This window comes from Paroedura picta, chromosome 10 (assembly GCF_049243985.1).
Source record: "Paroedura picta isolate Pp20150507F chromosome 10, Ppicta_v3.0, whole genome shotgun sequence".
In the NCBI taxonomy this organism is placed as follows: Eukaryota; Metazoa; Chordata; class Lepidosauria; order Squamata; family Gekkonidae; genus Paroedura; species Paroedura picta.
The window spans coordinates 63,025,913-63,052,921 of record NC_135378.1 but is presented as its reverse complement, the minus strand read 5'-3'; the positions used below and the strand labels follow the sequence as shown (position 1 = coordinate 63,052,921).

Sequence of the window (27,009 nt, the reverse complement as noted above, 5' to 3'; positions counted from 1 at the left end):
CAGGGAGGGCCCCGTGTTGTTCAACATATGTATATATTATTTGGATGATGGAATAGAGGGGGTACGTATTAAATTTGCATATGACACCAAACTGGGAGAGGTAGCAAACACACCAACGACAGAATCAGAATACAGGATGATCTTGACAGGCTAGAAAACTGGGCTAAAATGAATTTCAATAGTGATAAATGTAAAGTTCTTTATTTAGGTAGGAAAAATAAAATGCATCACTATAGGATTGGTGAGACGTATCTTGGCAGTAGCACATGTGAAAAGGATATGGGGGTCTTAGTAGAGCATACACCGAACATGAGTCAGCAGTGTGACTCAATGGCTAAAAAAACAAATAGGATTTTGGGCTGTATTAAAAGTATGTCCAGATCATGTGAGGTGATGTTATTGCTTTACTCTGCTCTGGTAAGACCTCACTTGGAGTATTGTGTTCAGTTTTGGGCACGACAACTGAGGAAAGATGTAGACAAACTGGAGCATGTCCAGAGGAGGGCTACTAAGATGGTGAGGGGTTTGGAAGCGAAGATATATGAGGAAAAGTTAAGGGAGCTTGGGCAGTTAAGCCTGGAGAGAAGACAACTAAGAGGTGATATGATAACCATCTTCAAAAAGTTTAAGGGCTGACATATAGAAGATTGAGTAGAATTGTTTTCTGTTGCACTAGAGGGTTGGACCAGAACTAATGGGATTAAGTTAATTAAAAAAAAAAAAATTCCGGCTAAACATCCAGAAGAAGTTCCTGACAGAACGGCTCCTCGGTGGAACAGGATTCCTTGGGAGGTAATAGGTTCTCCTTCTTTGGAAGTTTTTAAGCACATGCTAGATAGTCATCTGACAGAAATCCTGATATTATGAACTTAGGTAGATTGTGAGTGGGTGGACAGGAAGGAATGTGTCAGTGTATGTCTCTTGTGACCCTTCCAGGGGATTGCTGAATACCATTGTGGGATGGTAGGTGAATTTCTTTCAGGTCAGGCTAGATTCTGCAGATTTTTGGTAGAGGGATCATTTGGGCATGAAATTGGGGTCACTGTGGGTGGGCAGGTAGTTGTGAGTTCCTGCATTGTGTAGGGCAGTGGTCCCCAACCTTTTTATCACCGGGGACCGGTCAATGCTTGACAATTTTACTGAGGCCCGGGGGGGGGTAGTCTTTTGCCAAGGGACGTCACCGCAGCCGCTGCCTGATCCCCTGCTCCACTTGCTTTCCCCCCGATGCCCCTGACTTCCCTACTGGTCACTGGAGAATACCAAAAGTGAGCCGGCGGCAGAATGGCAGGGCAGCCCATGAGGCAGCAGTCAGGGAGGAGGATGAGGAAGAGCCGCGGCCTGGTACCAACTGATCTATGGACCGATACCGGTCCCCAGACCGAGGGTTGGGGACAGCTAGTATAGGGGGTAGGACTAGATGACCCTGAAGATCATTTCCAACTCTATGATTCTGTTTCTTCAATGGCAATCACAACACTTTTACCAGCCAGTTCTAGCCTTGGTTTCTTTCAGTACAGGACTGGAGAGGGGGCTTTTTAGGGCTATTTTGGCTTTTGAGGGAAGACTATATCGATCATTGGCTGACTAGATATCATGAGTCCATCTGGCCTATATATTGGAAAATGGAGTGACTTCAGATGCCAAATGACAGTGATAGGTGTGGTTGGACTGTGTAATATGCAGAGAGGTAAGTGGTGTGCTCTCAGTTCAGTTAATATAATACGCCTTGGTTAGTCTTTGGCTAACCAAATGGATCATATTTCTGTAACTTTTACATAAAGGACCGCTTCCAGTCCATATTATATTTTTTATTCCGGTATACACCAAAACAATTCCATCCCATATAAACTTTGCCTACTGTATGGAGATAGTCTTTACCAGCCTTAGATGCCAACTATACAGTTTGGAGCTACAAAGAAGCAGCTACAACTTGACTGCATACATGCGTACATAGAAAGAAACCCTGATAAGAAAATTCACTATTGTTATATATTAAAAAAAACCTTCTTGTTTCTCTATTAATTCAATGGAAATGTCACCTGAACACACAAAACTTCCAATTTTGATCCAAGTATTACTTTCGTGAAGTCAGTTTCAGGAGTGGTCACTGGAAACTGGGGAGCAACTTCAGTAAGTAAAGTCAATAAGTAACTAAACATGGCCTTTTCTAACCATGTCTCTAACACTTCCGTAGCCCTAAGACTAACCACTCCTCATCACGAATCACGAACCATATATAAAGGTAATTCTAACCCTAAAACAATCGCCATTAAAAATCCCTATTTTTCATATTTGTTATATTTAAAATATTTAAAATATTTAAACATCTCATGTCTTTTCCTAACCATGATTCTAATTCTTCCCAAGCCCTAATGCTCCCTTTAAGAGTAACCATTCTGCATCTCAAATGATACCTATGCTAACCCTAACCCTAAAATGAATACCAATATGAATCCCTAATTTTTATAAATTGTTTACATTTAAAATAATATAAAACAATATTTATACATCTCAGGGCCATTCTGAACTGTGTCTCTCTTCTGTAACTCTAATATCCCCTAAGACAATAAGTTTATTGTTTCAGCCTTAAGCTGTGACAAAAGTAAAACGATTAAATCAAGTGTGTTAACAAACAATAAATAAACAGACTAAAATATTAAAGCTTAATATAAAATATATATTTTAAAATATCAAAAAATAAGATATAGCTGTACAATAAACATCGACTCTGGGTTGCCTCAGAGACAAATTTTCCCTGATGGACATGGATAATAGTATAAACATGGCTACCTCCAGTGTAACTGTCAAGAACACATCTGCCAAAAGAAACTTAATTCGGTTCTTATCCAAACTGGAAATTCAAAACAGTACTTGATTCAAACTAAGTCAGATAGAATTATAAAGTGATAATACTGCAGATAGCGTTTCAGATCTTCTACATAGTTCAGATTGCAGGGGCATAAATATTTATCTAACAGGATAATGTTAAATCTCCCGTGTAAGTTTGCTGATGGAAAGGTTTGGAAGTGGGCCCTAAGTAAAGGCCTTTTTTAATGTAGCCTTAACGAAACCATTCAGATAGTGGGAGAAGCATCTATTAGTCTTTACCCTAAGGCAGGGGTAGTCAAACTACGGCCTTCCAGATGTCCATGGACTACAATTCCCAGGAGCCCCCTGCCAGCGAATGCTGGCAGGGGGCTCCTGGGAATTGTAGTCCATGGACACCTGGAGGGCCGCAGTTTGACTACCCCTGCCCTAAGGTATCATACCGATAATTTTGATTTTTGTGCCAAATCATGATTACACGCAGCATCCTTCTCCTGGACCGAGGCCTGGATTTTATTCAACTCCTATGATTTAACTGTTGTCAAGTGATGGTAAAGCATAAGCCTGCAAGGTGGAAGAGAACAGATCGCACCAACAATTCCTTACTGAGTTATATTGAAAACTGAGCTTAACAAAATTTCAGTAGGACTGAGTATTAACAGAGCATACTTGATTGTACACATTATGGAACAATGTTTATTTGTTTTTACTCCAATTTGAATAGCCAGCTTTTCATTGTTTTGTCAGCTTGCGTAGCAGGGAAGACTGACCTTCTTTTAATAATGCAACATCTTTGTGTGTGGTAGTTAAAGACATCAAATGTTTCTCGACCATCTGTTTTCTAATAATGGAATAAATGCTATTTTATGTAACATGAATTGTTAATAGAAGGTAACATTTGGACATTTGTTTTGATATCTAAAATTCAGTAAAGAAATACAGGGACAAAGAGTTGTTCTTGCTCCATGGGAGCGGGAGGGCTGAGATCATTGAATATACTTTGAAAATAATATTTTTTTTGTTCATATCTCAGATATCTAATAGCCTTCTATTTTTTTACCTTTTTAAAAAACAATACAAGCTTGGGTCAAGGAAAAGAATATTAATTACACACCTAAATGCATGATTCCTTATAAATATAGTGAGTGCTTTCTGGAAATCACATAAGCAGTGGTAAATATTGTATGAAACTTAGCTATTAATGCAGTAGCCTCCCTGATAGTGCCAGCTTCTTCAGTGGTAGGCTACATCATGGGGTGCTTGGTTAATGCAAGCCATGTAAAGAACATGAGTTAGATCTGGACAAAAATTTCTACTAATACACTAGAACCTCCCTCCTACTGCAGCCCACTGATCTCCACACACTGCTGATCCAGGGTGATCGGTGAGGAATGATATGAAGGGGGCCTTCAGCAGATAGAGGGAATCAATGGAAATTGTCTGGATCCAATCCTAAAGTTCAGATGAAATCAAACAATTTATTTTGTTCTTTCATATGCTTTCTGCTACTTGTCGTATGGTAGATAGCATCAGCATATTGTCTGACATCCACCAGCAAAAGTTTTGTAGGTCTGTATTGGCAGGCTTTCCCAGTGTCCTCTTCCAGTAGATCAGTGGTTCTCACCCTTCCTAATGGCGTGATCTTTTAATACAGTTACTCATGTTGTGCTGACCCCCAACCATAAACTTATGCAAATGTTCTTTCACAGAAATCAAACCGAAACTGACCAATGGCTTGAAGATCCATTGTTCATTATTATATATAAATTGGTTTTTACCGGGGTTTCTCAGTTCAGTTCTGCCTCTTGTCTCACCATGCTGATCTTTTCTGCTGCTCCAGAAAGACAAACTCTATCTCCATCTGCCCCGCAAGGCTGGTGTGTGGATGAAATGGAAGATGAGCAATGTCGGCCATTTTGGGACCCCCTTGAAGTGAAGGGCTGCATGTCCTGCTACGATCCCTGCAAAAGGGTCATTCAACCCACAAAGGGGTCCCAACCCCCAGGTTGAGATCCACTGCAGTAGATGATTCCTCTTTACCACTTCACAGTCCTACTGCCCCTGATATTCATGGTATGTGAAGGGAGTGGTAGCTTCTGATTCAGAAGTGATGCAATTTTCAGGATGCTCTAAGCATAGGGTTCTACCATAGAGATTGGGGGGATTTCAGGACCATTATCAAGAAATGGTGTGAGTTCTGGATCAGATCTAACGGACTCCCAGAATCTCCCAGGGGTTGCAGGCATAGGCCTGGTAGCCTTGTATATTGAACTGTGAAAGACTTTGCTTCAGTTCACGTGAAGCCACTGTATACTGAATTATGCCACTGGTCCATCAAGGTCAGGATGGTCCATCAAGGTCAGCTCTTCATACTGACAGTGGCTTTCCAGGATCACATATGGAAGCCTTTCACATCATCTACCACCAGATCATTTTACCTGGCAATGGTGGGAATTCAACGTGGGAATTTTGGTATGCCAAGCAGATGCTCTACCATTGGTTCTCTATTCAATTCTGACTTTCAGTGAGTGGCTTTGGGCAAATTAACATACTTTATAGGTTTGTTGTGAGGATAAAATGAGATAACTCTAATGGCTGATAGGAGAATGGAGGAATACTGTGTTAGCCCCCAAACAGTTCTGAGTCAGAATACATGCCTGACTCCGAAGAAAGGAAAAGCAATGGATTCTATTTCTCCTTTCAACTTTTTACCAATCCATCTTGAGTCTCCGTGGGAAAAGTGGTGAATTCTTGGTGGATTCTCACGTTGTTGTCATTAGGAGACTGCATGCTTATAGTCCTGGCAAATGTTGCACAGTTTTAAAAGTAGCTTTAAATGATTCTATGAATTAAAACATTTTTCCAGCCATGTGTGATGAGTAGTATCACTTCCAAATGTTCACATTAATGGAGCTCAGATTTAACCTTGAGGGTTTGAATCTGCCTTTTGAAGAATCACATACTGTAACCTCAGAAGCAGCTGGTTTGGTGGAATAAGTGGATCACTAGAAATTTGGACATGCTATTCCATTTAATCAGAGAAGTGATCAGCTTTTCTGTGACAGATCCTAACAATTTAGTCTAGTTAACTATGGAGCTATGTGTGAAATCTAACATTGTTAAATAAAACTTTGTTAGTCTTAAAGGTGCCCCTGGACTCTAAATTTGTACTGTTGATAGCATGCAGGAAAAAGAAGTAACCATCTTCAAAAGGCTTATGCAGATTTTATTTAAGAAATATGTTTGATAGATTGCAAGTCTGATTTTATTGGGTTCATGGGTGTGTGGATATTCCACTAACAGTGGCCTTTCTTCTGATGATTTTCACCTGAAGAAGTTTGCAGAACACACACATGTGCTATAACCCAGTGCTTTATTTTTCTGCTGGTGGTTTTTGTGAACATGCCGCTTTTAATACTGTTTTTTAGAGTTGCTTGTTAAAAGGTGCTTTGTGAGTTTGATAGGATGGCTAAACCAGGGGTGTGAAATTACAGTCTGGGGACCATAATTGTGCCATCCAAGCTCTTGCATAACTCGTGAGCAACTGGTACAAGGAAGAGAAGGGAGGAGGCTGATGGCAGGAGGTGAGTAGGCATATGTACTGAGTTTTGTATGGTCAAGGCTGTCAAGAAACAGAAAAATAATGGCTAGATAAGAGGACTATGAGGCAAAAGTAAAATAGTGTGTGAGGGAGGGGGAATGCGCCAGGCAGTTTGTTTGTTTTTTTTAAAGCCCCATCCCGGGAGAAGAGCGGGTGCAGATAGCGCTACTTTTCCTCCACACCTTTCTTTAGAGTGTGTTTGCTGGTTGTTCTCCTCTCGCTCATGCTGCATGGCTGGGGGAATCCACTTTTGTGGATCCCCCAACTAGCACTTTAAAATAGAGGATGTAGCTGCTGGGTTGCTGATTGGATGCTGGGATGATGTCATGTAAAACGCCAAAAAAATGGCATCAGCAAAAGGCAAGCCTTTCACTATATTTTCCGGGTGCGGAATGGCCCTCAGTTATTTAAAATATATAGAAATGAGCTCACACGATGTGAAAATCCAACCTTGGTTGGATTACCCAAACATCTTTGGAAAGTTTTGCACTTGCAAAACAATTTCAATATGAGCTTGAGCTGAGAAAATAAAGTTGTTGTTGTTGTTAAAATAAACTTAGTATTATAAACTGGCCTTTTTATAATAAGCAAATTATATTGTAGTTCTAAAAAAATTATTATGTCATGCTCAGTAATCATGAAAGCTGATTACTATCGTATTTTCCTTTGGGCAATATGTATAAACCAGCTCAGAAGCCTTTTATAGAAAAAATGCATGCACCAGAGTTTTTAATGTTGCAACTCGGCAACATTTGTATTTATTTTAAATGTGCGTTGTCTTCGGGAAAAGTTAAGTAAATGTTCTGAGGCTGTAGATGAAAAACACATTGTAAGGTGGGGGGGGGGGAGAGACCTGTAAAATAATATTTTTGTAGATAAAAGTGTGCCACGGGGTCAAATGAGGGTGTGAAGTAGTTTTAATTTTCATGCCTTACCTGTAGTGTGCTGGTACAGACAGCTTTTGTTAGTTTAGTAGCCAGGGTGGGAGTGGACAGAGGAGGGAAAAGCTGAACACAGAGATTAATTTACAAACTCGCTAAGCAGAATTAGTCACAGGAGACCAACTTCTGCACGTCTGGCAGCCATCAGCGTTCCCTTTCATTGTAACCCAAATATTTCACATGGATCCATAAAATGCTTTTTTTCCTGTTGATTTTCCTTTTAAGTTTCACAGTTTGTTCTTTCTTTTAAACCTGTGGTGGGTCAGAATTAATTGAAGTAATTTCCTTTTTAATGACCTCAAAATATATCAGTTTAGACCAGAGAAGATAACTATTTTTAATGCAAGATTACAGGATTGCTGTTCTGATGTCCTATTCATGCTTTGTTTTTAAAACAAAAGAAAAGAAGCACCTACCCAAATTGAAATATATTGCCATGCTGAAAACTGAAACTTTTAAATATAAAGGTTATTGTCTCAGCATTCCCTCCCTGATGCCAAGAGACAATGAAATGTGAATAGCTTTTATACATTTAAATAATTATTTAAACTAAGTAAATGGCTGACCTATGTCACTACTGATTCCAGAAAGCTGATGATTTTGAGGATGGGCTGTCCTAGGCCTTCACTGGGTGGTGGCAGTGGAAGCAGCCTTGGTGACCCAAAAGGGGGTTGTAGGGTTGTGCGTTCCAGCCGCTTCAACAATCATGGAAGCCCAAGGTGACCAGAACTCTGAGGCACTGGTGTGCCGTCAGTGCCGGGGCCCCTCCCTTCCATGCTTCAGCGCAGGCTAAAGCGGCTGGAGCGTACCGGAACACTCCAGAGTGCACCGGAGTGCACCACCCTTGCACCATTAGGAAGATGGCGGTGCGGTGGCAGCACGGCAGTGGCGGCTTTGGTGACCTCTGGGAAAAGGGTCAATCGACTCCCAAAGGGGTTGTGTCCCCTAGGTTAAGAACTGCTGATCTAAAGAGCCCTCCATGTTCCTGAAGGCCATGTCTAACATGGTATTCAAGCATTAGAAAGCTGAGCAGGAGACGGAACATTCTACGGGCTGTGCTTTATCAAAAGCTGCACACTGAATTCCTAACAACTCAAAATAATTGGGACCACAAAGAGAAGCCAAATGTCTGATTTTATATCACACTTCCTCAACCAAGGCTTTATCAAGCTGAACCTGGACAATCACGACCATTATACTCACTCAGCAAGTTGCCCCATGTCCTCTCAACTGGTCACTTTCTATCTCCTGCTTCTTAAGCTTTTCCAGTAACCTTTGGCTAATAGAAAAGTTAGGACGACAGGTCTATATACTCTCCACACCATGTTTTGAGTTTGGCAGCTGGTAAAAAGTGAGGTTCCAGTGATCATGAGCATTGAGTACGTGGATAATGCTTCAGTGGCATCTGCTGCTGACCTTCTTTAGTTAAGAAATCAGCTTGGCTCTCAGGAATAATTGTCTGTATGAAGCTCTACTTGGTAGGAGTCTCTGGAAGATTATAACCAGCTTCCATTGCTTCCAGCACTCTGTCCAACAGACCAGTATCCATTGCTGCTACTCGAGCTGCTAAGGCAAAAGAAGAGTGGTTAGCTGTCCACCTGGGAACTTTACCGGGACGTAGTTCCACACCAGCTACCTGCCCTATGGAAACTTGAGGTTGCTTAGCGGTGATTTTCAAGATATCAGTCCTCACTCCCAGTTCAGCCCCATTAACATCCTCATCTTCACTGGACAACAGATGTAGCAGTGCTCTGTTTGGGAGCTGCTTCTGTGCAAATCTGGCTTTTTTTGTTGTGCCTTTTGGGGGGTCTATCCGAAACACACACTTTGCACACAAAATGAAGACAGCCTGCACTGCCTACCATCCACTTCCATCTGGTTTTTAGCCCAGATTAGACTGCTGCCACCTTTCTCTCTCTCCCAAAGGTGATAGAGTGAGAAGTGTGTATGTGTGTGTGTGTGGGGGGGAGATGATAATGGAAGGAGAACAATAATAGGATTAAAAGCTAAACCATTGCCAACAGACAACACAAAACTCTCTTTGCCACTAAACTCTTACAAGATCATTCCCTCTCCCACTTCACTGACAGACCATTCACACTGTCACAAACACCACTCTTTGGCCCATTATGCACGGCCGCCGAAACGGCGATTTCGGGTCACATGGAAAACGCGGAGGGGGAAGACGCGACGCATACCGGTTATACACGGGGCGGGGCGCGACGGCGGCAAAACCCAGAGTAACCGATTATGCACGCGCCGATCCGGGCGCCGCTTCTGGTTGCGCCACGCTCACCCGGAAGCTGCGCTTTCTTCCGCGTTTCACTGACGCGGCTTTTTCGGCGGCATGCACCGAAGCTGCAGCCGGTTGCAGCCTGCTCCGTGCGTTATCCGTGATTTTAGTCGCCGCCATTCCACCCCGAATGTGCGCTAAAACCCCCGTGCATAATGGGTCATAGTGAAGCAAAGGTGTCTCCAAATGGCAGGTGCTCCCTCTCTCTCTCAGCCAGCAAAATGCTGGTGGGAGGACACAGCTGGATAAAGCAGCCTGCCACCCGTTCCTGACTGGCCAACTAGATTCCAGCAAAAACCATTGTACTCCATGCCTCACTTGAGTGAAATGAGACCAGAGCAGATTGATCGGCAGCATGAACTTCTGTGAGTGTCTCATTTTTAGTTTTATGTTGTCAAGCATATTCAAGGTATTCATTTTGACTAGGGTGTAATATGCAGCACTGAAAACTCACAAAAAGACTGCCAAAAACTATGTTTTATTTTTTAATTCTCAATGTGGCACCGTTTTTGAGGTGCGAAACCCATCATGTTATTTTTGTTTTTGCATTGCAAATTCTGGCCACAGTTCCACCAACATTTTACCAGCGAGGCTTCTGAAACTAGTTTTACTGTGACTTTTCTTGTGATATGGCACTGAGGACAGTCTTTTTTTTTTGATGCATAAATGTGAGTGTGTTTTTGGTCTCCTCACCTTTTCTGCCCCACCAAGGTATGGTGGGGGCTTTAAGTTTGCATGGGAGCCTGTGGTCTGCTGTGGTTTATCCTACCCACTCTCTACAAGGAACAGCATACCTCAGAGGAGGAAAGGTGGTGCCAGAGTAGGGCAGAGTCTGCACTTACTTTTTTTATTCCATTGTCAATCCTGTTGAATTCAGATCGCTTTGAACTCGGGTCTTCCTCTTCCCCCCCCTCCCCATTGAAACAGTAAAGTCTTCTGCACGTGGTTAGGGAGGCTCAGAAGAGGGGGGTGGAGGCAAATGGAGACTCTTTCTTTGTTTTCTTGAAGGGGGGGAGAGGATCCAAGAAGTCAGAGGAGGGAGGGAAAAAATCCTTTCTTTTCTAGAAGGGGGGGGGGAATAAAGAAGGCAAAAAAAAATCCAAGGCCGACAGAAATTGAGAGAAATTAGGGGCTTCTCCTTTGAGGCAGGCTTGTCACATGACCACCTGTAGCCAATCATGGGTCCTCTACCATGGAGGAGAGCCCAGATTCAAAACAATGTGATTTTCTGAATATATTCAGGATTTGCAGCAGTCTGAGATATCCCACAATAAAGGTAGGGTCACTCCGGATCAATCCTTCTTGCTGCAGAAGGAAAATTTAAGTAGCCCCAAATCCAAACGGAAATCGCATTCTGTATAGAGGGCAGGGACTGAATCGATCTGGGGTTGGAATAAAAACTCCGTGCAGTTTACACCTAGCAGTCAGATGACTTTGCAGCACAAGTTCCCTCTCCCACAGTTACAGTCAGAATGGTTTAGAATACATAATAGCTCAAAAGAAAAACTAGCATAGAATCAGAGCACATGCATAAATGAGAATGTTTTAAAATCTTTTCTTAAAGAATGATTAAAATGACTATGGAGGAAAGCAATTCATGCATAATAGGCAATGATCAATTTTTTCTACTACTGCCATTCAAGTAGCATGCATTGGGTTGGCAAACCAAGCAGTGTCCTGAGAAAATTTGGAAATAGTTTTGTTTATTGTGAGCCCAGTTCCATTGTAATTTCAGACCATGTATTATTGCTAATGATACCTCCATCAGCTCCCAATGAGCTCCACCTACCCACATACTACTAAACCCCACTTCTCACTTCCTGTCTGGTAGGTTCCAGTGACTGCAATGGTAGAAGCAGTAGCAAGGGTCTGCTTGGTCTGTCCAGAATTATGTTTCCTAGGATACCTAAGGTCCTGTATATGGACATCAAAATCCCAGGAACATACATCTTGGGGTTTCTAGGGCAACTGGGATTAAGGATCATGACATTCCCAAGTTTCCATTCTGTGCATGATAATTGTCAATGTAAATGACATCCCTCATTCTGTCCTTTAAAACTCTACATGACTTAGGTGCTGGTTATGTCAAGAAACATTTGCTGCTTACGTGAGTTATAGTGATTCTGGAGTTATAGTATATTCTTTTAGGGGTCAACCTTGAAGTATCATCCAAACATTCTTACATATCCGTGTACAGCACTTGTGTGTCTAGAGAAGGGATGATAAACAAGCAGGGGGGAAATATTTAAAATATTTAGATGACCTCCACTAACAGAACACGGTTCACCAAAATATCAGACCCCAAAACACATATCAGAACCCAAAAAAAAGGATCCACCAGCACTAGTAAAACGATGAAGCAAATCAACAAATAAAAAACAGGTCAAAAATAAAACCACAAAGCATCAGATTGAACAAAAATTGTAATCATGTCTTTATGTTCTATAATAAGGTGATTATTTCCCCACAGCTTTCTGTTAATCATTACTGAAAAGAATTCCAATTTCCCCCCTCCTTTTCTGAACAGGAAATTTGAAACCAGTTTCACAAGCAACTTGTCAAACGTGGCCTCTGGGTTGCATCTGCAATGTTTTGGGGCATTTTGGCATTACCCAGATAGGCTATTTATTTTAAGAGACGGACGTTGCTTGTGTTTGTGGCTTTGGCAGGGCTGCTACAATGATGCCTCTTTTGTGCTTCCAGTCCTAAAACTCACATGGAAACCAAAACCTCTTTCTAATGTCTCTGCACTCATGATATTCTGCTCTGTGAAAACAAAATATCCCAAAAAGAGGAGGAATAAACCTTCTTGGTTTCCTTTTCAGTATCTTAAAAGTTAGCCACTTTGTCTGGAAGAATTATCTTTGTGCTGTGCTTGATGCAGCAGAATAAGTCCATTCGTACATTCAGGGAGGTACTTTGAAAAGACACCATGCTGGGGAAGGCAGGCTGGCAGCTTAAGTGGGGAGGTTAGTAGGGCTTTCTAAAACAATTACTATACCTCCTGCACTAGAAAGCAGTCTAAGAGCAAGGATCAAACACAATGGTTTATTTTATTGCTTGAAGACATAGATCACATTTTCCATTCTGACTGGCAAAAAATGCCTTTGGATAATGATCATTGTGACCATTTCCTCACTGGGAAATTTGCTGCCCTGTCTCCCATGTGGGAGCACAAATCTGGGACGGATGATGTGCACTGTGCCAAATGCTGCGTGGGAGCAGGAAAAGGAGGGGCAACCTGCCCCAGCTCAAACTCCAGCCTGCAGTCCAGCATGAAGCCTCTGGCGCAGAAACGGCCACTTTGAGCCCTTCATTTGATGTTGTGTTGATTATTTTACAGACAGTAAAACTTCAGTCCAGCTGCAGAATTTTCCTATGTAGGAGTCAGAGTTGAGAATGAACTGAAATGTTCCAAATTCTGTAGCTCCTGAAAGGATTCCGAAATTTTGGATGAGCAACTTGAACAAGGGATTCCTTGCCTTCTGTCCCTCTAGCCCTTCACTCCCACAAACCTAGTTAGCAGCCAGAGGCATAGCGAACAGCTACTTCCAAGATTGGGTTTCAAAATTACAGCTTCTATTTAAAGTAGTGGGTGGAATGAAGCAATGTTGGCTAACAATAACAGCAGACAAACACAAATGCTAGCAGTAAAGATCCAAAATGGGGACATGATCCTTTGTGAAAAGATTCCAATGAATTCCAAGTTGCATCTGTTGTCAGGTGAGTAACTTTATACAAAATAAAATTTGAGTCCAATGTACATAAATGTTGTTGTGCTACTTCAGGCCAACATGGCTATCCACTTGAATCTATCTTTATACAAAATAGGCACTCATACAACAACAAAACTCATTATAATTTGCTGCAAATTCTAAAATATATGTGACAGTTGCCTCATGTATAAGTAGTTTCCTCATCAGTATTAATGTTCCAGGGAACCAATCATGAAATCTTAAGAGAGCATTATTTCTATTGAAAACCACTTGTTATTTCAATGATACATTTGTTGTAATAAGATTAGTTGTTTGGGTGGTAAGGAAGGACACAGGATGCAGTTAATTCATATCCAAGGTATTAGCTGGGGGCAAAATGGGTGTCTCACAGAAGTAATAACTATTGGCCCCCTACAAAACAGAAATATCAGGTTGGATCAAACAAACTTTTAACTCAAAGTTGGCCAGTTCCCCTTCTTGTTTCAGCCCCTATCCCACATGTCTTTTGTCCATCCAGGACTATGGCCTCTCCTATACACCAACAAAAAAGTTGGTTGGATCTAACTCATCACCTGTGATCACAAGGGAATGTTTATGTTGCAGCATAATATGATGTTATGTTATGTTGATTTTTTAAGGATGGCTATTCTGTTGACATAAGAAGTTTAGTAGTTCAAAACTTTAGTATCTTAGTGTCCGTATCTAGATACCTAAATATCAAACTATGTATTTCAGGTCACCTATATGCTATTGATATTTTTAAAATTGTTTTAATCTTATAAACAAACAAGGATACTGTAATTCTTGTGTACATGGGGGACTCTCATCCTACTCATCCATCAGCTCAGCCACTTGCCAACCAGCCCACCCAACCTTCAATGCTGCTCCCATTCCCTCATCTCTTAACTGCCTACCTGCTTGATGATAAAAAGGGTAAGCAACAGCTGGTTCTGCTCATACGCAATTCACCACTTTAGTGGCTGTGGTATACCTCTTTATATCACCTATTGATAGAGTGCCCTAGATTTCTCCACTTGCAAAAATCACTAGTTAAATATTGGAGAAAATTGAAATCTATTAGTTTAGACAAGAAGGACACAATGTATAAAATCCTAGGTGAAAGTGATCTGGAAATTATCGGAGAAGTAGCCAAGGTATCGTTAACAATACAAAGGGTGAATTGCTCATATCTGAGCCCTGTACTGGCTAAGAGCGGACTTCTGTGAGCCCACTGTGGACCACACATTGTGAAATGGCCATCTTGTAACATTTGTGTGTTGTTGGAGGATTGTGCATGTTGCTTGGTCGTGCTGTTTTGGCTGTACCATTTTATGTTTTTTAAAATCATTGTTATGCCAATAAAGATATTCTGTATTCTGTATTCTATTCAGGGGTAGAGGGGCAATTCCTGCTTCTCCTTCCCTGGCCCTAGAGGAGAGGTAACAGCTGTCAGTGGTGGAACTTGTTTATAGTCAATGGTTTGAGCTGCCCTGAGCTCTCAGGGGCGCATGAAACTTGTGGAGTGGAATCTCACCCCCTCCCCATTGCCATCCAGTGCGAGTCCCTTGAAGCCCAGCCACAGCTATGGGGGTGTCTGGGAGATGTTGGCAGAGAAATCTATTGGGCGTAAGTGTGGCCCTGATCAGAACATTTAGCTATCCACATATGGAGACCACACTAGGGAAATAGATATATAGTTGAGCAAAAGGAAGGATACGAATTTACATACAAAACAGCAGGCTGAATAACACTGTTTATCTGGAAACCTCACAAGTGATGCTATTAAATTAGGCAAGGCTAGCCAGATAAACTGGGGAGGCTATAACTAATTTCTAAAAGTGCACACAAAGAACAGAAAAGAAAACAGATTGACAGCCATTTATTTTTTAAAACTGAATTAAGGCCACTGAAACAGTGGAGGGCAGAAAAACTATTCTCGACTTATCAAGAATTTCTTATGTCCCAGTGGACTTCAGAATGTACAAAGGTACCAAGTCACACCATTTGCATCCTAGGATGCTCTGCTTACAGAATTACCAAAAATATAGTCCAGATTCATGTTGAAAACTAAAATATAAACAAAATCTGGTTTAAGCTCAACATATCAGGTGGCTTTTCTTTCAGTGTGTCTTCGCGTTGGTGTCATCTGTGACCAAGCTTTTAAGTAAGAACCTCCCACGTATTGCATAATGTAACAAGGATACAATGAGACTTTTCTTACTGAACTTTTCTTCAAAAGGCCACCTGCTGGAGCATATTAAAACAATCTCTTTATATTCCCAGATATTGTTTTGAATGTGAACGTCCCTCTTAAGGAGAAGCTACATTTCCTGAAGCTTGAGAAAGGGAGCCATTTGTTGCCAAGAAATATGGATCACAGCAATTTTGAATGTCTTTAATTATTCCCTCACGCACTCTTGTTTCATCACTATGATGTTGCCCCTTTGTGTTTGATGTGACAGAATGAACTGAATAGAGCTTGAAGTCTGTGGTGTTTACCAGGCTACTTTCCAGTCCCTTCATGCCGTAATGTGCTTCAGCAGTCACTGTAACTTAAGTGTGACTAGTTCTATCTGAAGCATAATAAACTTTGTTTGCTTCCTGAAAGAAAAAGACTTTGTCAATTGGTTAAACGTCAGGATTTGAACCTGCTTGGATGCTCACTTGATGACCTGAAGGATATTAGGTGGGATTCAGCAACCCGACTGAACGGATGACATCATCATCATCAGCAACCATCCTGCCCTGGAAGGATCTGTGGGACACCTGCCTCACTCACCAAGGAAATTTCCACATACCAATTTTCTCAAATAGAAGAGAAGCTCATTCCAAAGACCTATTAAAGCTGCTGGGTCACTGATTTGAACTGCTACAAGACAGCTTTGCTGACTGCAGACTGCTGCAGATTAGTTAAGTGCTAATCAGGTATCCCCATGGTAAAGCTCAAAACTGCTTCTGTGCTTCCTTCCTCCCCTTCAGCTATTGTGGATGCTCCTGTACATTTACAGACTGGGTTTCCATTGTTGCTTGTCCTATTTATTTTGTTTCATTTAGTTAGAAAATATATAGGATGCCTCCCCAGAGACCTGCTTGAGTAAAACATGATGAAACTACAAAACTGCACAAAATACTTAAAAGATGAAGAGCTGGTTTTTATACCCTGCTCTTCTCTACCCTCAGGACCTTCAAAGCGGCTGGCAACCTCCTTCCCTTCCTCTCCCTGAAACCCTCACCTTGTGACGGGGGTGAGGCTGAGAGACTCCCGAGAGAACTGGCACTGACTCAAGGCCACCCAGCAGGTTCCATATGGAGGGGAGGGGATCAACTCCAGTTCTACAGATTAGAGTCTGCTGCTCTGAATCACTTCAAGCTCTTGAGTAGAGGAGACTGGGACTTTTCACACATACTCCATCCTGGATGGACTATGAATACGTGGTGCTTTCTTGTGTATGGCTCTATGTTTTTCTGTTGCTAAAACGGTTGCTCAAAGAGTGCATGTGAGAGAATTTTAATCAATTTCCTACAATCCCGAGCTCATGGGCTAGGCTGGTTGTGCTGTACTAGTTTACATCAATAAGGGTACTCAAATATAAATCGATCTGTGCCTTTATTTTTTTATATATATGGTTGAGTAGGGCAGACTTTCTGACCAGGGTTTCTTGACAGTCCTGGAAGCATTCCTGAATGGATAGGAGTTAATTTATTTAATGTATTTTTTAAATTTGTTAAGCATTTATCATGTGATATGACTAAATAGGGTCATGTTGACCTGCCCCCCCAAATGATGAACCTGGTGGGGGGGGTGAATGCGAGGGGCCCCAGCTGGGTGTGTACACAGCTATGCTTCCCAACCATATTCTGCATGATCACACCACTTCTGCAGCTTCTTGAAGCATGAAGAATGTTACAGTAAAACGTTGAGAAAGGCTGGTGCAGGGTCGCTCGATAGACCATTCCATTGTCCCCGTGGTCAGTAGAGTTGCCAGCTCTGGGTTGGGAAATACTTGGTGGTAAAGCTTGAGAAGGGTGGGGTTTGGGGAGGATAGGAACTTCAATGGGAAATAATGCCATTAAGTCCATTTTCCAAAGCAGCTGTTTCCTCCAAGTGAACTGATCTTCTGTAATCCTAGGAAATCTCCAGCCAGCAGCTGAGGAGAGGCAGCCCTACTGGGTTTCTTCCATGTAGGCCTAATGTGGGGCCTTCTCAATATATTACATCATGATTGGTAGGAGTCAGCAGTGTTGGCATGGACTATGAAGGCATTGCTATATATTTTTAATTTAAAGTGATACTATTCTCCCCCCCCCCCCCAAATATTATTTTTGCTGCTTGGAGTTCCTGAGCTCCTGACAAGGGAGTATTGAGGTTATTGGCCATTGTTGTTGCAGGGATGGTAGCATTGTGCACCTAGAAGATTTTCGAAAGACAACTGAAGATATAAAATGCTTCACTGAATCCTTGGTGACTTCACTGACCCTGTTGCTGGCCCTTTTAATCCAATCTTCTTTGCTATAAACCATAATGGGTGAGTTCTTCCCCTCCCTCTTACATTTCTTTCTCCAATTTAAAATGGGCAGTCCCACATAATTCACTACTACATGGTCCATTAAGTAAACTTATATGCACCGAGGGCCAGTATCTCAGTTTGGCAAAAGAAGCCTGTGGGAAGGGAATACCGATTGAACTGGCAATGATTTATATCTCTGTGCTGCACACACAAGTACCTTGATGATATAGCCAAGGTTGTCAGTGAATGAAGAACAGAGACTTCCCCATGCCACATTATATACTATCCAAACCACTAACTCCACTGCATAACGCAGGCACTTTCCCCCCTATAAATTCCCATAAAATCTACTACAGATGAGTACTGAGAAACTACAGGAAAATCATTCAGTATCATAACAGCATCATGGCAATGTGATCACGGTGCGTATTTTTTCTCTCTGGGAATGAAGGGTTTTTTCCCCGTACTAGTATAGTTTAATCCTCTCTTGCAAACTGCAGAGAGGGTATTTTATTAATCTACCTGGAATAAATAAGGAATAAAGTATCCAAAAGAGTTGCAGATGGACAAGTTAAGCTTAAACCACATCTACTATATTTCAGCTTAGATAGTCTTTTTAACATAGGTAATGTAGGGCTTTGAGGAACCAACCAACAGAGCTCCCTTCTGGGAGGACACAGAGCAAGCAACAAGGCACTTTGGTGGTCGGTAAAGCACAGAGAGGGCATTTAGCACTTCAGCATGAACATCCAAGGAGAAGAGCAAAGTCTATGCTCTGTGGCTGACCTCTCCCATTTCAGAGCCCTAACAGGTACCTCATTTTTGGAGGCTTAGCCCAAAGGGTCAACCGCTCACAGGTAAGCAAGAAAATCAAACCTGGGTGTAAACTGCACGGAACTTTTATTCCAACCCCAGATCGATTCAGTCCCTGCCCTCTACACAGAATGCAATTTCCGTTTGGATTTTGGGCGATTTAAATTTTCCTTCTGCAGCAAGAAGGATTGATCCGGAGTGACCCTACCTTTATTGTGCAATATTTTAGACTGCTTTTAATCCTGAATATATTCAGAAAATCGCATTGTTTTGAATCTGGGCTCTCCTCCGTGGTAGAGGACCCGTGATTGGCTACAGGTGGTCATGTGACAAGCCTGCCTTAAAGGAGAAGCCCCTAAGTTCTCTCAACTTCTGTCAGCCTTGGATTTTTTTTTGTGCCTTCTTCGTTCCCCCCTCCCCCACCTTCAAGAAAAGAAAGGATTTTTTCCTCCCCCCTCTTCAAGAAAACAAAGAAAGAGTCTCCATTTGCCTCCCCCTCTCTTCTGAGCCTCCCTAACCACGTGCAGAAGACTTTCCTGTTTCAATGGGGAGGGGGGGAAGAGGAAGACCCGAGTTCAAAGCGATCTGAATTCAACAGGATTGACAATGGAATAAAAAAAGTAAGTGCAGACTCTGCCCTGGTCCCCTGTTAGAAGAAGAGTTGGTTCTTATATGCCACTTTTTTTCTACCCGAAGGAGGCTCAAAGCTATTTACAGACCCTTTCCTTTCCCTTTCCTCTCTCCACAACAGACACCCTGTGAGGTGGGTGCGGCTGAGGGAGCCCTGATATCACTGCTCGGTCAGAACAGCTTTATCCGTGCGGTGGTGAGCCCAAGGTCACTCAGCTGGTTGCACGTGGAAGAGCGCAGAATCAAACCCAGTTCATCAGATTAGAAGCCACCACTCTTAACCACTACACCAAGATGGCGCTCTATTTCTGTTCTCCTTGCTTGAGGCTGAGTGCTGTGACACCACTTCCCACACTCAACCCCAACACTGCATTTGTGCAGTGGTGGCACAAGCCATGGCCACGCAGCTCCATGGCCCCTGATATTCCATTGGGAAAGATCCCATGAAAGTTTTTCAAGAGTTCCTATGGTAAAATCAAAATGAGCAGATCATAACATGTGTCCTCAGTGTGCTATTAGTTAGAAGAGGTCAGAGTGGGAAATACACAGGCAAAGGACCACTTTGTACCTTACATATTTCTTATGCAGAGCTAAATATCTCTGTAAGCAAAACAAGTACAGCAGTTATATCCAAAGAACTTTCCTACATCCCCTTCCACTGTTACCCCTGGCACTATTCAAATCATAAGTCTCTGGATTCAGGGGGCCATTGGACACACTGTGGGAGAGGAATTTGAAAGCAACTGCCTTGCTCCATCCTCTGCTTGTAAGTGCCTATCCTCTGACAATGATTCAATCGATAAGCATTTATTTTTCTACATTGATGTGATTGGGCAGATTGCTCTCTGCATGAGATACTGCATTTGTACAATAATGGAGAAACTGTATCTTCTGCTGTGCTTCATATGTGATGATGCATAGCTTTTCCCCAACAAAGATATTGTTTCTAGATGGGAGGAAAATGCCCTCCCTGTTGCTCTTGTAGCATCTAGTGAAAGGCAATGGGTGACATCATTACAGTTGGCATGTCCTTCCCCCACCCCCGAAAGTGGCAGCTAATGAAATGGAGAGATGGTGAGGAAGACATTTCCGTCACTGGACATATTCTCCACAACGTACCAAATGTTTTCAGCCAAATTTTCAGAACACGATCGAAACACTACAGAGATTTCTTTGATTTCTCTGAGGATTTTAAATGAAGGAAAAGTGACCTTTCCTATGGAGATGCTCTACAGAGGCCTTTATGCACCAGTTGGATAATGCACTTTCAATGCACTTTAGAAGTAGATTATCCTGTTCTGCACAAGAAAATCCAGCTGCAAAAGCACATTGGAAGTGCATTATCCAGCGGGTACATAATTGGCCAAGGTGAAACTGTGCCGTTTCTAGGTGCTGTATGTATGCTGAACAATGTCAATCCCTTAGTGATAAATATGCTCCAATCAAGTTAATTGGTGGAGATAAAAATCACCTTGAGCTATTTTTTGGTGCCATAACATAACATAACATAACATAACATGGTTGCTCTCGTCTAGGAAAGAAAATGAATTACAGCGTATCCTTCTTTGATCTGTTTCAGTGGTTCTTAACCTTTATTTATTTATTTATATTTATATTTAGACTTCCATGCTGCCCCTCCACTAACTCTCATCAAGTATACAACATTATCATTCAATGCCCTGCAAACCAAAAGCAAAAAAATTGGACATCAAAACAGCCCTCCAGACAAGGTTACTATGTTTCTGTAGGTATATTTACACTATACGCATAGGATGTGCCTATTAGAAATACATCCAGAAAGACCTTTGTGTCTGGCAATCATGAGGTTTAATTCCTATTTACTACGTGCCACTTTTAAATGATCCTGGCAAAGAAAACTAGGGTTGGATGGTTTAGTCTCAGAGAGGGAAAACAGTATAAAACAACTTTCTCCCATTGGCTCTAAGAAGCCATTGAAAGTTGAGAATTGGTGTCTAAAATCAGGGGTAGTCAAACTGCGGCCCTCCAGATGTCCATGGACTACAATTCCCATGAGCGAACGCTGGCAGGGGTTCATGGGAATTGTAGTCCATGGACATCTGGAGGGCCGCAGTTTGACTACCCCTGCCTAAAATCATAACATTGCAAATATTGTCCATTTACCCCTCCAAACATCGAAATGCACCCCAAGGTTTGTACATTAGTTCTGGGGGAAGGAAGGCATAGCCCCTATTAAGAATAGCTGATTTATTCTTTGCTGACATCAAATGAATTGTTGAGGATGTTGTCCTAGAAACAGTTCAGTTTTTAAAATTTGTCCAAGTAACGCAGGGCTCTTCAGACTAACGAGATTTTACATGTAAAATGAAAGGTATGTCACCCTCTTAGTATATTAAGTATTCACACCATATAACATTTCTGCTCCAAAGAGAAAGGATGAAAATGATTCATTTATTTTATGTAATACTTGGAAACAATGTCGTTCTCATGATTTAATACATATTCCATATGTACTTTCTCCTTGTTGAGATTTCTGCATTGACTTGCCCATTCTCATAGTGCTAAATAGGGTACCTGTCAACATTTGGTGTAGCTGTCAAAAACACTTCTCTATTTTTTTTTACTTTTTAGAGAGATTTCTTTATGTGGTAGTAAAGAACATTGATAATAGACATAGATATCAAACTCAGTTTGCTCACTGAATATTCTCCCATTGTAAATCAAACCAAACATTTTGCTAAAAAAACATCAGTGCATCAGGGAGGTATGAAAAGAAGAAAGTATCCTTAATGAGCAACATTCTGCTAACCTTCCTCCTTAATACTTGGTTTGTGCCCGTGATGACACACTGAGTAAAACTCTTTCCAATTGGCCTTCAGTGGGGGACACTCATTGAGAGGGCACTCCCCCATTAAGGGCCAATCATAAGTCGTCCCCACACTCCTCCTCTTCCTCTTCCTCCTCCTTCCTGTCACTTCCAGGCAGTCAATATGGAGGGAGAATAGCTGGCCATGCTCTGCAGCAAAACACCTCAGGTAAGTTGGGACAGTGAGCAAGTCAGTGAGTCCCAGTGGGCCGGCTTGCCTAGTTTGGCTGCCACACTCTTCCAGGCCTCCCTTCCGCTGGGGAACAGGAGGAGGCAGTCTAGTCATGAGCAGAAGCATCTCAGGGGCAGTGCAAGCCTTGGCAGCCTGGGTCACCTGGCTGGGTCACCATGCTTTCTCAGGCTTCTATCCTCCTGGGAAGCAGACCAGCCATGCTCTGCAGTGTTGCAGGTGCAGCACCAGCCCTAGTGGCCTGACTCACCTGGCTGGGCCACCGTGCCCTCTCAGGTCTCCCTCCTGACAGGGAGGCTGCACTTGGGAGAGGAGTGGCCCAGCAGGGCGAGTATTACTGCTGGTGCTGGTCCACCTCCTGCCAACTCTTCTCTCACCCTGCTAAGTGTCTGCAAGGAAGGGGGAGAACGGCAAGGAAGACCTATGATTGGTCCTGAGTGGGGGGCTGCCCTCTCCCTTTTGGTTGGATATCCCTCACTGAGGGCCTTCTGGGGTATGTTTTACCTGGTGTGTTGTTGTAGACACATACTGGCTATTATTTGGGGGGAAATAATAGCAAATGTTTAAGTTATTTCTGTACTAGTACTGCTGTACTTTAATAGACATGGAAAATGGATATATGCTTTGCAAGTTTGACGTTGCTATCTCAACTGGATGGCTAAGTCCATGAAATCAAGCCACCAGAAAATGTAACAGAATTTTTGACATTGTTTTGTATTCTTACAGGTACTTTATACAACTGAAGTTAATACTGATGCCTCATTCTAATAAAGGTCTACCTGATAGAAGACTTTGCCATTCCTTCTCAGAAATATTTTCCAGAACTCTTAATATTTTGTTTATCTTACTTATTCTACAGAACTGAATCTAGCAGTCTGTCAGAAATGTACTGATTGATATGGATCTGTGTTGCATTCCTCACGTATGACTCCAGGGAAGCTGATTCCTGGGGGACCAGGACCCATCTGGACTAAAAGCCATGTAGATTGGAGAGCTGTGCTGAGGAGAAGGAATTTTGGGTTCTGTCAGTGTAGCTGTGCTTGTAAAGGTAGTTGCCAGTTTAGGCCCATGTAGCTTTCTCCTCAGTTCAGCCTCACAAACCACATAGCCATTAGTCCATGAAGATCCCAAGATCTTAGAAATCAACTTTTCCAGGGATGAACGTAAATGCTGGTGGGCAGGGGAACATGGCACAGATCCATTATTGTTTTCCCCACAGATGACTGGACCCAATCCACAACCGTCATTTTTCTGTTCACTGAGATATTTGTTCAAATTCAAAACTCCAACTGCACAGACAATATATTGGCTTGAGGAGGACTCTGTTTTGTAACAAAGAAAACAATTTCTAGATCAAAGAGTGCTACTCAAGCCAAGAAGCACAACCAATAGACTAATGTTTCCCAATAACAAAGTTTGAGTGTTCCTTTATTTCTTTTTATATTTCTTTATGCTCTGTCAACATTTTGGTTTTTCATTTTCCTGTTATGTAGCTGCAATTGTATTGCATTGTATAACACTGATTTATTGATGGCCAAATAATATTTAAAAATGCATAAATTCAGTGAGTGGAAAGAGAAAATTGCATGAAATGGATTGCATTCATGGATTCAGTTTTCATGAGGGAGAAGCAAAATTGTAACAGGTCAAAACAACAAGGATGAGAAATATGAACATTGCTAGTAGTTATTCAACCTGTGATATGCTGACTTATGATCATAAAATATTAAGATTGTTTAGGACATTCTTAATTTCCAAGAAGAGGGAATGTAGGTAATTTGCACAACCAATTTCTCAGCTTGGAGGAAATGTACAAAGGGGCAGCTGGCAATGTCCTCTTGCAGATGGATGAATGAATGGCAAATGAACATTTAGCTCATGCTCCTCCCTATGGGGAAATGTGCAAGTTGCCACTTAGGATGGAAGCAAGGAGAGACAGTTAATGAGTCACTCACTGATCCTCTTTTCAGTGCAGCTAATGTCCAAAGCTGCTCTTAGTCATTAATTTCCTGTGGCTTTTGTTTGTTCTTGTATTTCAGTGCCATCAGGATCTTCTGCCTAAAGTAAAAAGATCAGCATGAACATGACACCTGGAAAGAAAAATGCTATGCTTTCTGAGTAACAGTTTTCCACTTGCATCCAGTAAGTTTGTGGTAATAAATATATAATCAGGATAGGGTACAATGAACACTCTTGTAGCAGATCCACATGAGTTATAAAGTTTCAACTGGACCCCTTAAGCTCTTGAAACCTTGAAAGGTATGTATAAATAAAAAAGCAACAAGCTATTATTACCTTTCACACGTTCTGCTCACAGCCTTGGGATCCCTATATAGTGTGTGGGGGGGGGGGATTGTTTTGAGCCACAGACAGTGGCCCTTTCAATTACATCCATAGAATAATGGAAGCTGCTTACATATGATGTGATTCTGCACAGCTGAGATATGTGTACGAATACTGGAAGACCACATACACTAGAGTCTTTCCACCTGATCACTATTTAGGAAGACAGAGCAGCAAGCAGTTTTTATTGGGCATGTATCATAGAATTAGCACATGTCATGGCCACATGGGATAATGCCCCCCTCTGATGCCACCGAGGGATCTGAGTATATGTATGTAGGCGTGAATGAATGGGGAGAGTCATGAATGTGAACCCAGAAATTAGTTTCTCCCAAATTAAAATGAACAAAACGTATTTCCTAGAACATGCATAAGAGTTGCTATGACTGACATGGTAATATTGTCGTGATTTGTTAAGGTGGTAGAGCTGTTACACAGAAGTAAATTTGGTCAATTTTACTAGTTTCATTGAAGTTTCAAGTGGATAGCCATGTTGTTGTAGTAGCAGAACAAAATTTGAGTCCAACAGCACCTAAGAGACCAACAAAATGTTCCAGGGCATAAGCGTTCGTGACTCAGAGCTCACTTCATCAGATACAAGAGTTTCAGTCAAATAAACCTAGGCTGTCTTTATTCGATGGGCCATGTTTTCGCTCCCAGACTGCATCTGTTTTCTATATTAAAGTGTTTCTTTCTTCAGCGTTTCCTTGCTTGTAGCCTGAGGGCTATTTAAGCAAGATGAGCCTTTTCACCTAGTAGAAGACCATAAAATGGAGGGAAGCTAACTAGGGACTATGAGGTGTGATGGTGAGAGCTGATGAAGTGTATTTACTGGCACTCTGCAAAATTGTTCAAACATTAAGTGATACAGACAAAATCCATGAGCCACCAATTTCTCAGAGAATGTGAGAAGTGAAACTTTCCCCCCAATGGTGATCCACCAATATATTGGTGTCAAGAAGAAAGATACACAGAAAATGTCAAGGTCCAATCCATAGATCTTTTCTGAGCCAACTGTGTTCTAAATCCTCTGCAAATAAAATTGCAAGTTCCAGCCATTATGCACAAGAAATGGCAGATTAATTTTCTGAAAGGCAAGCCACTTTAGTGGACTGATCTGCTAACAAAACCTTTAAAACATCATCTGGTCCTAGAGATCTCCCAGAGTTACAACTGATGTCGACACAGTAGAAATCTGTTCCCCTGGACAAACTCATTGCCTTGAGTGGTAAACTCTTTGGCAGTATATTTTGCTGGGGTCCTTCCTCAAGCTCCATTCTCAAATTTCTTAAACGATCCCAACCTGATGTTAGCAACCCTAATTGTATAAATTCTTAGTCATGGGCACATAAAATATTCTTGTACAGCCATCTTTATAAACATCGGATCTTGGATGCTTCCCTATCGATGGAGTAGTCTGCATGGTGTTTTATCACCTTCACCAGATGAGACTACTAATGCCTTAACTGTCTTCGACAGCTTGGCTACAGTGATTCGTGCAATTGTCACCTCCAGATTAGATTTGTGTAACTTGCTCTACTTGGGCTACCCTTGTCCTTGACCCAAAAATTGCAACTGATGTTATTTAGGGTTAGCTTCAAAGCCCATTCCTAATAACAGGCCCTGAAAGGGTCTCCGCCCCTGGCCCCTGGCCAGGCAGCTTAAGGTGGCTTTGGGCCGCAGCTCGCAGCCAAATCAAGTGGGGTAGATGGGGGCTGGGCAGCTCGTTAGCAGGGCTGAGACAGAGCTCCTTAGCAGGCAGTCAACAGGCCAGGAGGCCCTCATTAGCAAGCCCTCCACCCAATACCCTTTGACCAGGGCCCTCTCACCTGCTGCTGGCTCCAGGCACTGAGGCATCTGAGAGCAAAGAGGCTAGAGTCCGGGGGCGGAGGACGGGAGCCGCAGGGGCAGGGCCAATAAGGACAAAGCTGGTTGAACCCTGATTGGCCCTATTCCAACTTGGACAGCTGGACACATCCCATAGGCTGTTTCAGAAATATATAGAGGGACAACAATGGATAAGGATAAGCTTTTGTGCCCAGGCACACTTGTGTTGGTCTTAAAGGTGTTAGGGGACATAATTCGTTCTGTTGCTTAGTGGTAGACTCTGGCATGATATCCTGCTGAGGTCCTTCCCCAAGCTCCATTCTCAAATTACTTGAAAGTATGTGACTGGCCCAAACATCACCTAGAGAACTTCTATGGCTGATTGGTGATTTGAAACTGGCTCTCCCAGACCCTACCCTGAAGATCTAACTGCTATGCCACACTGCCTTTCATAGTCTGGCTGCTGTTGGACAGTC

General features: G+C 42.2%; 1 long non-coding RNA gene across 4 annotated transcripts in view; it reads left to right on the top strand.

Moving 5' to 3' along the window:
• Positions 1-27,009, top strand: part of LOC143819832 (uncharacterized) — a 56,069-nt gene that overhangs the window by 12,949 nt on the left and 16,111 nt on the right. For all 4 annotated transcript variants that reach the window (XR_013225116.1, XR_013225120.1, XR_013225119.1 and 1 more), the window contains exon 4: positions 24,403-24,505. This is a non-coding gene — a long non-coding RNA (uncharacterized LOC143819832). The remainder of the gene's footprint in view (positions 1-24,402; positions 24,506-27,009) is intronic.